Source organism: Homarus americanus, unplaced genomic scaffold (assembly GCF_018991925.1).
Source record: "Homarus americanus isolate GMGI-L3 unplaced genomic scaffold, GMGI_Hamer_2.0 scaffold34921, whole genome shotgun sequence".
NCBI classification, from domain to species: Eukaryota; Metazoa; Arthropoda; class Malacostraca; order Decapoda; family Nephropidae; genus Homarus; species Homarus americanus.
In genome coordinates, this window is record NW_024741901.1 from 15642518 (window position 1) to 15654295 (window position 11778).

General features: G+C 43.7%; 2 long non-coding RNA genes across 3 annotated transcripts in view; both read left to right on the forward strand.

The window, feature by feature from the left end:
- Window positions 1-2586, forward strand: part of LOC121876330 — a 16209-nt gene extending 13623 nt beyond the window's left edge. For both annotated transcript variants that reach the window (XR_006090756.1, XR_006090755.1), the window contains exon 4: window positions 2532-2586. This is a non-coding gene — a long non-coding RNA (uncharacterized LOC121876330). The remainder of the gene's footprint in view (window positions 1-2531) is intronic.
- A 557-nt stretch (window positions 2587-3143) lies between these two features.
- Window positions 3144-11324, forward strand: LOC121876331. The gene is made up of 4 exons (XR_006090757.1): window positions 3144-3228; window positions 5044-5151; window positions 5588-5644; window positions 10692-11324. It is a non-coding gene; the product is annotated as an uncharacterized LOC121876331 (long non-coding RNA).
- Window positions 11325-11778: the final 454 nt, after the last annotated feature.

The window sequence follows — 11778 nt, forward strand, 5'->3', positions numbered from 1 at the left end:
CCACTCTACCACCACTGACACTACCCACCTCTACCTGCAACCTACACCCACCACTCTACCACCATGACACACCCCACTCTACCATTACACCCACACTCTACCATCCTCTGGCCACCCACTACTCTACCACCACTCTGCAACTACACCCTACACTCTACCACTCTACCACTACCTCAACCACTCTTACACCCACCACTCTACCACCCGCTCTGCCCACCACTCTCTACTACACCCCTCTACCAGTCTACCACTACCCACTCTACCATTATCACCATTCTACCACCACTCTGCAATACACCCACCACTCCTACCACTACACCCACCACTCTCTACCACTCTCACCACTACACCATCTACCACCATCTACCACCTACACCACCACTCTACCACCACTCTTTCTTTCACCACACTCTACCACTACACACCCACCACTCTACCACCACTGACACTCACCCACTCTACCACCAGTGACCACTGCATTCCTCTACCACCACTGACACTCACCCCTCCACCACCACTGACACACACTCCACTCTACCACCACTGACACTATACCCTCACTCTGGCTACACCCAACCTCCTACTACCTGTTTTACACCTCTACCACCACCCACTACACCACTCTACCACTGACACAACACCCACCACTCTACCACCACTGTTTTAACCCACTCCTCTACCACCTCCTACACCTCCACTCTACACCACTACCACAACACTCTACCACCACTGGCCTACACCCATCCTCTACCACCATGACACTACACCCACCACTCTACCACCACTGACACTACACCCACCACTCTACCTGTTTACACCCACCCTCTAACACTGAAACTACACAACCTCTACACACTGATTCACACTCTACCACTGGCACTCACCCCCACTCTACCACTATGTTACACCGCCACCTACCACTGTTTCACCCCACCATCAGCCACCACTGTTATCTACCACTGTTTCTACCATCTACTGACACTACACACTCTCACCACCACTGACTCTACACCACCCACTCTACCACTGCCCTCCACTCTCCCACCACTGACCACACCCCACTTACTCTACCACTCTTCCACCACTGACTACACCTCCACTGTACCACCCTGACTTCTACACCACTGACACTACACCCAGCTCCTACCACTCACTGACCTCCTCCACTGTACACCACTGACTCACCACTATTTCACCCACAGGCTCTACCACTACTGTCACACCACCCACTCTACCACTGACCTCTACCCAGCTCTTCCACCACTGACCTCCCATCTACCACCACTGACACACCCACCATCTCTACCACTGACACTACACCCCACCTCTACCACACTTACACCCTCCACTCTACCACTGTCACCCACCCTCAGTCTACCCCCACTGACACTACACCTCCACTCTAGCACTGACACTTACACCCTCCACTCTACCACCTACTACCCCACCCTTCTACCACCACTGACACTACACCCACCACTCTACCAATACACCCACTCTACCATACCCCCACTCTACCCACCTCTCTACCACACCACTCTACCCACCACTCTGCACCCACCACTCTACCACCACTCTACCACCACTCTCATTACACCCACCACTCTACTTCACACCCACCACTCTACCACCACTCTACCACTACACCCACCACTCTACCACCACTCTACCACTGCACTCTTCCACCACTCTACCACCACTCTGCCACCCCACCACTCCTCTACCACTACATCCACCCTCTACCACCCACCACTCTACCACCACTCTACATCCACCACTCTACCACTCTACCACTACACCACTCTACCACCACTCTACCACACACCCACCACTCTACCCACCCCACCCTCTACCACCACCCTACCACTTCACCCACCAGTCTACCACTACTCTACACACACCCACTCTACCACCACTCTACCATCACCACTCTACTACCACTCTACCACTACACCCACCACTCTACCACCACTGACTACACCACCACTCTACCACCACTGACTACACCCACCCACTCTACACTACACCCACTCTACCACTACACCCACCACTCTACTACCACTCTACCTTCACCTCCACTCTACCCCACCACTCTACTACTTCACCCACCACTCTACCACCACTCTACCACTGCCACCACTCTACCACTCCACCCACCACTCTACCCACTGCACCCACCACTCTACCACTACACCCACCCACTACACCCACCACTCTACCATCCACTACCTCCACCCACCACTCTACCACTACACCCACTCTACTACCACTCTGCCACCATCTCCACTACATCCTCCACTCTACCACTCTACTACTTACCCACCCACTCTACCACCACTCTCCACCATCTACTACTACCCACCATCTCTACCACTGCACCCACCACTCTACCACTCACCCCACCACTCTACCACCCTGACATAACGTATTTCTTGTATCCTAAGTCTCATCCTCCCCTCTTCGCCAACCATCTTTCTTTTCCTCTCCACCACCTCCACGGCTGGTGACTATGAGTGGTGTATAACCTACAGTGCTCGTCTGGGCTGGTGACGCTGTTGTATGGCTGGTGGCTGCTGGTGAATATACATTTCCACTGTCTACACATTGTTTACTACGTAAGTTACTGTGAGGTATCACACCTGCCTCCCGTATCCTACTTGTATATCCTTGATTCACCTGAAGATTCGTCCCTCAGCTTATTTCACCTTAAGATTAAGTACCTTTTCGGTAAACTAATCTAACGCTAACTTAACGTTAAGCTAATGTAGCGCTAACCTAACCTAACCTAAGCTAACCTAACCTAACCAAACCCCAGGTAGAGCTTGGGTGTTATTCATCAGGTGAAATAAGCTCGGGGGGCTAATGTTCAGATGACCCTTTCCTTTCGAGTTAAATATATCTTAATTCTTGGTTAAAATAACTTGTTCAATATAATGTTTTTCTCACCGATGCTAAACTATCAGCAATTTTTCTATCTCTTGTGCGTTTGTAATAATTTTCTATATAATTCGTGATAAAATATTTTAAAGGCAGGAAAATTCTTTTATCTGTTTATTACTGTGTATAGAGAATATCAGCACATGTGTTATGGCAGTGCATGATACACTGTAAAGATTGTGTATTCTCACAAAACACGTGTTACAGGTGTACAGATCTCCTATATATCAATACTGTGTACACATCACAATCATCGTGCTCAGCAGCTTCCTCATCACTGGGATACGCAAGGTTAGTGATCGATGTAGACTTCGTTAGTGCTATTATTCCGATTCGTGTGTTTCTTGTATTACTAGAGGTAGCAGCTGTAACATTACTACCACGACTACTATTATTAGTAGTAAAAGTATCACTTGAAGTGCTGTATCGTTAGTAACAGCAGTAGTTGTTATGCTCTTGTAAACTGGCTCCCAAATGATTTATAAAATATGCAATAATTTTATGTGATCTGTTTCTGAACGACAGTACAAGACAATTGGATAATACTTAATGATTTAGTGATATATTTCTTTCACCCTATACTGTATATTCTAACTTTACACTAAGCAACAGTACTCTCGTGTAAAGTCGACGTGGGTGATACGTAAAACAAATTCAAGGAAATTCGTAAAATTACAAATAAAGGGAAACCATAATTCATCGCTCTGTTGTCTTATTATCGCCGCATAGCACTGCAATTTTGAGAAACCTTGTATGTGACTCTGAGCGAACTATGAAGATATCCGAGTAGATCAAACTTCGACCTGGGTAAAACTAACAAGAAATCACGTAGGCCCACTGCTATGCTTATGTGATGTACTAGGTATACAGAATATCCATATTTAGAGTCAATATGTTCTATGAATTAAAGTTACATTCTTGATCTTTGTCTTATATATATATATATATATATATATATATATATATATATATATATATATATATATATATATATATATATATATATATATATATAAATCAGTAGAATATTTTTTTATAACCAAGATAATCTACTTGTCTACTGGAATATTTGTCTACAGAGACCTTGAGCGACTGTAAATCTCTCTCTCTCTCTTCTCTCTCTCTTCTTCTCTCTCTCTCTCATAAACTTTCATCAAACCCTTACGACTGTGTTCTCCACGCGTAGGTTACTGAGGGTGACGTTATAAAGGGTAAGGAGGGGGTTTCACTGCGTCCGTCTACACTCTACAGTACAGTATTATAAGATTTTTACGACTGTCACCACGATAAAAAAAGTTATCTACCGAAAAAGAATTCATTGTAAATGTTGAAAAAGTGATCTCAATCAAATAATTATTGCCAATAGCTTAAAGTATTACATAAATTTAAGTCTTTTCTCTTTATTTATATATATATATATATATAATATATATATATATATATATATATATATATATATATATATATATATATATATATATATATATATATATATATATATATATATATATATATATATATATATATATTTTTTTTTTTTTGTGGGGTGAGATGGCACTTTCTGCCAGCCCCCCAACGTCACAGTCTGCGGGCTACTTGGTCATTCTTTGGAAATATCACTGAAAAACTGACATTTTCTAAAAAGTCCAACCTTCCACCTCACCAACTTTCTCTATAACAATTACATTTTATTCACAACTTTTCTCATAAATCATATTTTTTTCTTATTATCATGACTTCCTTTTATCTCCTCGCATATTTCGAAAATCTTCCTCTTCCTCTCTCTCCCCCGTCTTCTCCTGCTGCCTACAGTATATGATCGACAAGAGTGTGTTGATGTAGCCAGGTAGATGACCAGGTGACAGCGAAGAGTGTGTTGATGGCCGGTAGATGACCAGGTGATAGCGAAGAGTGTGTTGATGTAGCCAGGTAGATGACCAGGTGACAGCGAAGAGTGTGTTGATGTAGCCAGGTAGATGACCAGGTGATAGCGAAGAGTGTGTTGATGTAGCCAGGTAGATGACCAGGTGACAGCGAAGAGTGTGTTGATGTAGCCAGGTAGCAGATGGCCAGTACATTATATATAACAGCTGATCGTGATGGCAGGAGCGGTGTGGCCTGGTCACACCATGGGTTGTCGCCATCATCACCTTCATGGCCCTGGAGGCAGTGTGCTGCATATATTCCAACGTCCTTAGAGATCACATTAATAAGGTAAGGTGTGGTGTGTGAAATATAATAAAATGATTAAAAATATATATACTGTATTAATGTTTGTATATTTTCATAATTTCTCATATTCATATTATTACTTTTGCTAGGCACATTACAAAACATCACAGTAATTCCCTGGATGTGCCCAATAAACTTCTATTTCGATAAAAGGTTAACTAAAAAAAATTATGAGTAATATAAGAATTTTTTAATTCAAAAACTCTCCTAACATTGTGAATGTGTAGCCGTGCGGTAGTGACGCTCTTCATAAGTCTCCCACGCAAACACTCGCCTGCTTCTTTGATCTTGAGGTTTAAGAGTGTGTCAGTAGTGTGGTGACGTAGTCCCCCAACCTTAACTTACTGTAATATATCTTTTCCCTCCTCTATTATGGCTGGACTCCTGTATGTTAAGCTTATCACATTTTACATTTCAGAGATTCGACATGATGTAAACAGAATTGATGTTTTTTGTAACAAGATTATTTTTAAATGTAAGTATTTCATACAAGTTTATAGTAAATATTAAATAAATAAATAAATAAATAAATATATATATATATATATATATATATATATATATATATATTATATATATATATATTATATATATATATATATATATATATATATATATATATATATATATATATATATATATATATATATATATATACAAATAAATCACTGTAGGTGCGCGTGATCTAGTATATGCTGATAAACAAGAGAAAAAGTTCCCAAGGCTTGGGAATTTCGTTTCTTCTTTATCCTTTATATATATATATATATATATATATATATATATATATATATATATATATTGATGCTGGATTATATTTATCTTTGATTGGAAAAATTGTCATACCTGTGGATTAGTATAATGAAAAATGACGCATACTTGAATTGGCTATTTATTTTTTATTATATTTCAGTTATAAAAAATATTCTCCCTGAGAAGCGAACAGTGTTTCAAACTTTAGAATATCGCATTAGTTTTCATCCTTAAAATCTGAGGGGTTGATATTATCATGGGTTCAAAACTGGCAAAGAAAATGGAATACGTGTGTGTGTGTGTGTGTGTGTGTGTGTGTGTGTGTGTGTGTGTGTGTGTGTGTTTGTATCTGCGAGTACGTGTTTGGGTGTGTGTGTATCCACGAGTATGTGTGTGTGTGTGCGTGTGTGCGCGTGCACAGGGTGGTGTAATGCGTCTAGTGTGGCAGTATTATGTTAGTGTTAAGGTGCAGGCACAGCTTGCTTCTCTCACTTTCAGCTACCGCCGCTGTCTAGCCCTCGTGGTGATCAGCGTAAGTCTTCCCCTGCCAGTACACAGCCTCTTCACCATCAAGACTCTTGCTGTGACCCCTCGTGGCAACACACGGTAACTGGGTGCCTCGCGGCCGCAGGCTAGAACAGCAGGGGATATTGGAGCAGCAGTGGTCCCCAGAGGGACGGCGCATAGGCCCACCAACATGTGAACACACCCCAGGCGCCTACCAACCACTGCCCCACAGCCTTGTGGATCAACCTTAGCAAGTAAAAGGCTAGGGAAGTAAACCCCGAACGAAACTTCTGTGGTGGAGCCCCTTATCAGGCAGAAATGCTTACAGAGCTCCAGTAAGAAACCCAACGGCGGAATAGGCTGAAAAGGTGACCAACAAGAAAACCCAACGGGTACTCCGGCGGAAGAAGGCAATGCAAGATGGACAGGCTGCTACGGCGAAACCCAACAAACTGAGCTATTGGCAGTCCATCGCAACTCCTTCTCCCCATTTGTTGCAGCTACCTGCACCACTGAGACTGAGACTGAGCCAAGATGTGTGGTTGCAGCCTGTGCCTTACCACATTCATCTACTCACGTGCAGCCATCATCCAGATCATCATACATTTCATCACCATTAAAACCCCTAAACCACCAAAAGTCTTATGGCGACGGACGAGTGGCGACGGGAACAGGCAGAGATGACTACCTGCAGTCTAGAGTCACAACTCTGCACATGGGCAGGATAGATAAGATGGTCGTTTATGTACTGGGATCTAGGCAGCAGTGAAATCCGGTCCTGTCTGTGCGAATGAGCAGCCCTTTCGAGGAGCCCCTCTGCTCACCCCGCATGGGGTGTGGGCTAGAAAAGGTGCCTTAAACATAGCCAGTCTAAAAAACCAACCTGACTGGATATCCATACCCAGTAAGGACATCCTAATGCAGTCGAAAACATAATCACAGATGAAAGCAAAAGCAAACTATACAACCTCTTATGGTCGCTGCATGAAATGTTAAGATCCTTCTGGATGCTGGCACAAATGGGCGTTATGAAAGAAGAACTGGCCTGGTGGCAAAAAAGCTGTCTAGATATAACATCGACATAGCAGCCACAAGTGAGTCCTAGCTCCCAGACGAGGGTCGACTCACAGAACAGGGGTCCGGCTATACCTTCTTCTAGAAGGGTAAGCCTGCCATTCTTCAATCCACCCTACACAGACTTACTGTAATGTCTGTTGGGGTCAACGAGCACCTCATGACGCTCCGAGTCCCACTGAATTACTCACGTCATGCCTTCTTCAACAGTTCTTATGCCCCAACACTGGATGCAGAGGATAACAGCAAAGAAAAATCTTATGCCTACCTTGACAGTCCTAACCTCTATCCCAAGATAAGATAAGGTTGTGCTCCTAGGTGGCTTCAATGCCAGAGTTGGCAGAGATGCTGACTTATGGCAGGGAACCATAGGGAGAAACGGAGTGGGCAAATGTAATCCCAACAGCCTACTCCTCCTCAGCAAGTGTGGTGAATGCAACCTCACTATCACCAACACTTTGTTTAGGCAGGCCGACAAGTTCAAGGGTTCTTTGCAACACCCACGGCCCAAACATTGGCATCTCACTGACTAAATCATTGTCAGAGAAATAGATCGCCGAGAAGTCCTCATCAACCGAGGCATGTGTGGCTCAAACCGCTGTGACACAGGTCATCAACTCGTCATTGCCAATCTTTCCCTTCACGTCGCCCCAAAACGGCGAAGGCAACAAGCCTCCAGAGGAGGTTTTAACACAAAGCAACTGGAGGATCAAGCAGTAGAACATGCTTTCAGAGAGCAGCTCCACTATGGGCTGATAAACAGCCCAACAACAAACAACCTAAATCTGACTGCCTAATGGGGTATCCTTGATGCTGTCATCACAAAAACCTGCAGCAAGGCCCTCGGCCAAATCGAAAGAAAGCACCAGAATTGGTTTGATGAAAATAACCAGGAAATCGACGTACTCGTCAATGGTAAACGTGCGGCTTTCCCTGACTGGCAGAACAACCCTCAGTATCGGACTAAAGCTGATGCCTTAACACCAGAAGAAAGTGATGGCCCAGTGCGAACTTCGTAATCTAATGAACGAATGGCGGAAAAATAAAGCGTGTGAAAAGGAAATTTTTTGAGGACCAACACATGATGCGTGAATTTTTCAATTCCACTAAAATAATGTTTGGCCCAACTACTCATGGCGTAGCCTCCCTCCACTCATCCGACGGTAACTCCCTAATTAAAGGCGAAGAAGGCATCAGTCAGCACTGGAAAGAACACTACCATTCGCTGCTCATCCGAAACACCGATGTGGATGTTCTGTCTACCCAATAGGTCCCTCAGCATCCAGAGCTGACCCACCTCAACTATCCTCCATCCCTGAATGAGGTAGCTATTGCCATCAAGCAGATGAAAAATAACAAAGCCACAGAGCATGATGGAATTCCAGCCGAGGTGTCTTAAGCAAGAGAACCTCTGCTTACCAAACGTCTCCAATCTCTCGTGGAGAATATATGGGAGAAGGAGGAAATCCCCCAAGAACAAAGGAGACCGGTCAGACTGTGTCAGCTACTGCAGGATCTCGCTGCTGTCCATAGCTGGCAAGAATATCACCGGAGTCCTCCTAAACAGACTTCCTCATGAGGCGTAAAACTTCCTCCCAGAATATCAATGTGGCTTTAGACCATCACGTGGCACCACTGACATGATCTTTGCTCCCCGCCAGATACAGGTAAATTTCAGAAAACAGCGTCGTGACTTGTACATGGCCTTCAACGAGCAGACTAGGTCAACAGGGAAGCCCTCTGGAGGACCCTCAGTCGTTTTGGTTGCCCACACAAATTCATCACCAATGTGGTCAGCTTCACGATGACATGAACGGCAGTGTCCTGCACAACGGTAGCCAATCCGAGTTCTTTCTCATCTTAGCTGGGGTAAAACAAGGATATGTAGTAGCACCAACTCTCTTTTCCATTTTCTTGGCTGCCTTCCTTACTCATGCCAGTGACAATTTAGCCGGCGGGATGGACATCCAGTACTGAACTTCAGTATGCAGACGACCTCACCCTCGTCGCTCACAGTGAACGCGACCTACAGGAGATCCTGAACACTTACGCAGATGCGTATGCACACTTCGGCCTTGAGGTGAATGTACTAAGACTCAGATTCTCCTTCAGCCTGTCTGTGGTTCAGGCACACCTCCACCATCCATTCAGGTTAACGGTACTACTACGCTCTCTAATGTTACCCACTTTCAGTACCTTGACTCCCACCTGTCCACCACAGCCGACATCGATGAAGAGATTCAACATCGGATCAGATGTGCATCTCAAGCCTTTGACAGACTCCGTACCCGTGTCTTTAGCTGTAGGGAACTGAGGTTATCTACAAAGCTGCATGTATATCGATCAGTGGTCCTCCCCATCCTACTGTATGGCAGCGAGTCATATACAGCAGGTACCTCAAGGCACTTGAAAACTTTCACCAACGTAATCTAAGTTCCATCATCCAAGTTCGCTGAGACGACAAGAGAACAAATGCCAATATTCTCGCTGACACCAAGTGTAGGGGCATCGATGTTACCATTATCCATGAATGACTACCTTGGACTGGCCATATTACCCGCATGGACGACAGTAGACTGCCAAAGCTGCTACCTTAGAGTCACCTAACGAATGGTAAACGTAACGCTGGCGGGCAACGGAAAAGTATAAGAATAGTCTTAAGAAAAACCTGAAAAAGTGCCAAATCGACCCCCTCTCCTGGGAGACGATCACTCCACACGTAACGCTTAGAGGAGCATCACACGAGAAGGTGTCAATACTTTCGAGTTAGCTCGGTTGCATACCAAGGAAAGGCAGACAAGCGCCAGCAAGATGCTGCCGCCGTCCCTTCCACACTAGATGTAGCCCTTCACACATGCAACATCCGTGGACGGCCCTGCCGGTCCTGTATAGGCCTCTCGAGTCGCCTCAGAGTTCACCAACGAAGGTGATATCTTTAATAACTCATATCATTATATCATAGCTGGATGATCGCCATACTCGATTCCAAGCAGTTTGTGGACATTTATCTTATGTTAAGCATAACATCACTGTCATGTCGGGTGTTGAACCTTTAAACTTAACGTATAAAAAAATTCAGGTGTTATCTCTCAACCATCCTCCTACCCCCTCCTCAAGTCTTGTCTCCCCACCACCTTTGCATTTCCTCCCCAACAGTCCCCTTACTCACCAGGTGCTGTCTCCTACAGATCCTGGCACTGTGGGGTGTGATGAAGTTCTACAGAAACATCAGATCGGGCGTCACCTTCAAGGACCCGGAAGCCATAGAGCTATAGGGCTCATGAACCGCATCCATCTCGTCACGCCACTCACCTCATATTAGTCTCAGTGGCTTTCTTTCAGCACGCAACCTTGCATCCTACCTTCTGAGGTTACCTGATCATGACAACCCCCTCCCCACAGAGTTCTAGAGATCAACAATGCCATCCTACATAAAACCTCCCGTTTTGAGGCTTATTATGATACCGCGCTGAAAACGCAGCTGCTCGTTCTTTGGTGAAATTGCCTTGTATGTGGCTTTAATTCCACTCACTATGATGCTAATTACAGGATCAGTATAGAAGTTATCCATGATATCATCTGGTCTCCTTGGGGGGAGAGGACTAGAAACAGACCAAGAGAATACAAGCGCTATGGTGTGTCCAGGGAACGTGTCTATAAATGACCTTCTACTGAATAAATGATCTACTACTGAAAATGTGTATCATCAGAACTCATAACTTGATAGATGCCACTGCAGTTATACCTTCTTGCTTATTAGAAACAGTATTGTATAGTTATATATATATATATATATATATATATATATATATATATATATATATATATATATATATATATATATAAACACCGGCATGATAGCATTAACCAAATCAAAATGTTATCCTCATACCCCAAAGTATCGAGGTAAGGTAGAGGTTTTGGTAAAACTATGTGTTTAATGTTCAGTGCGCCTGGGAGAGAATATTATGTCCAGTATGTTATAAAAATATGGAAAGAAATGTTAACAACTGTATTTTAAGTTAATGAGAACGAATGTTCTAAATATATATTACGTTAAATAGGGATAATTTTCCGATTAATTTTTAAGCACAACTGACATTTTTGGCAAATATGGATAACTGTTTATTTTCAGTACAAAAATGTAACGTAAATAAATTCACCTATGGTAAAATTGACTTTCATTTCAGCCTTTATTTACTATCGTAATATATCAAATTAATACCAAAATTATGTTAGGTAATATTCTGTACAAGGATTTTGTATATGATCGTC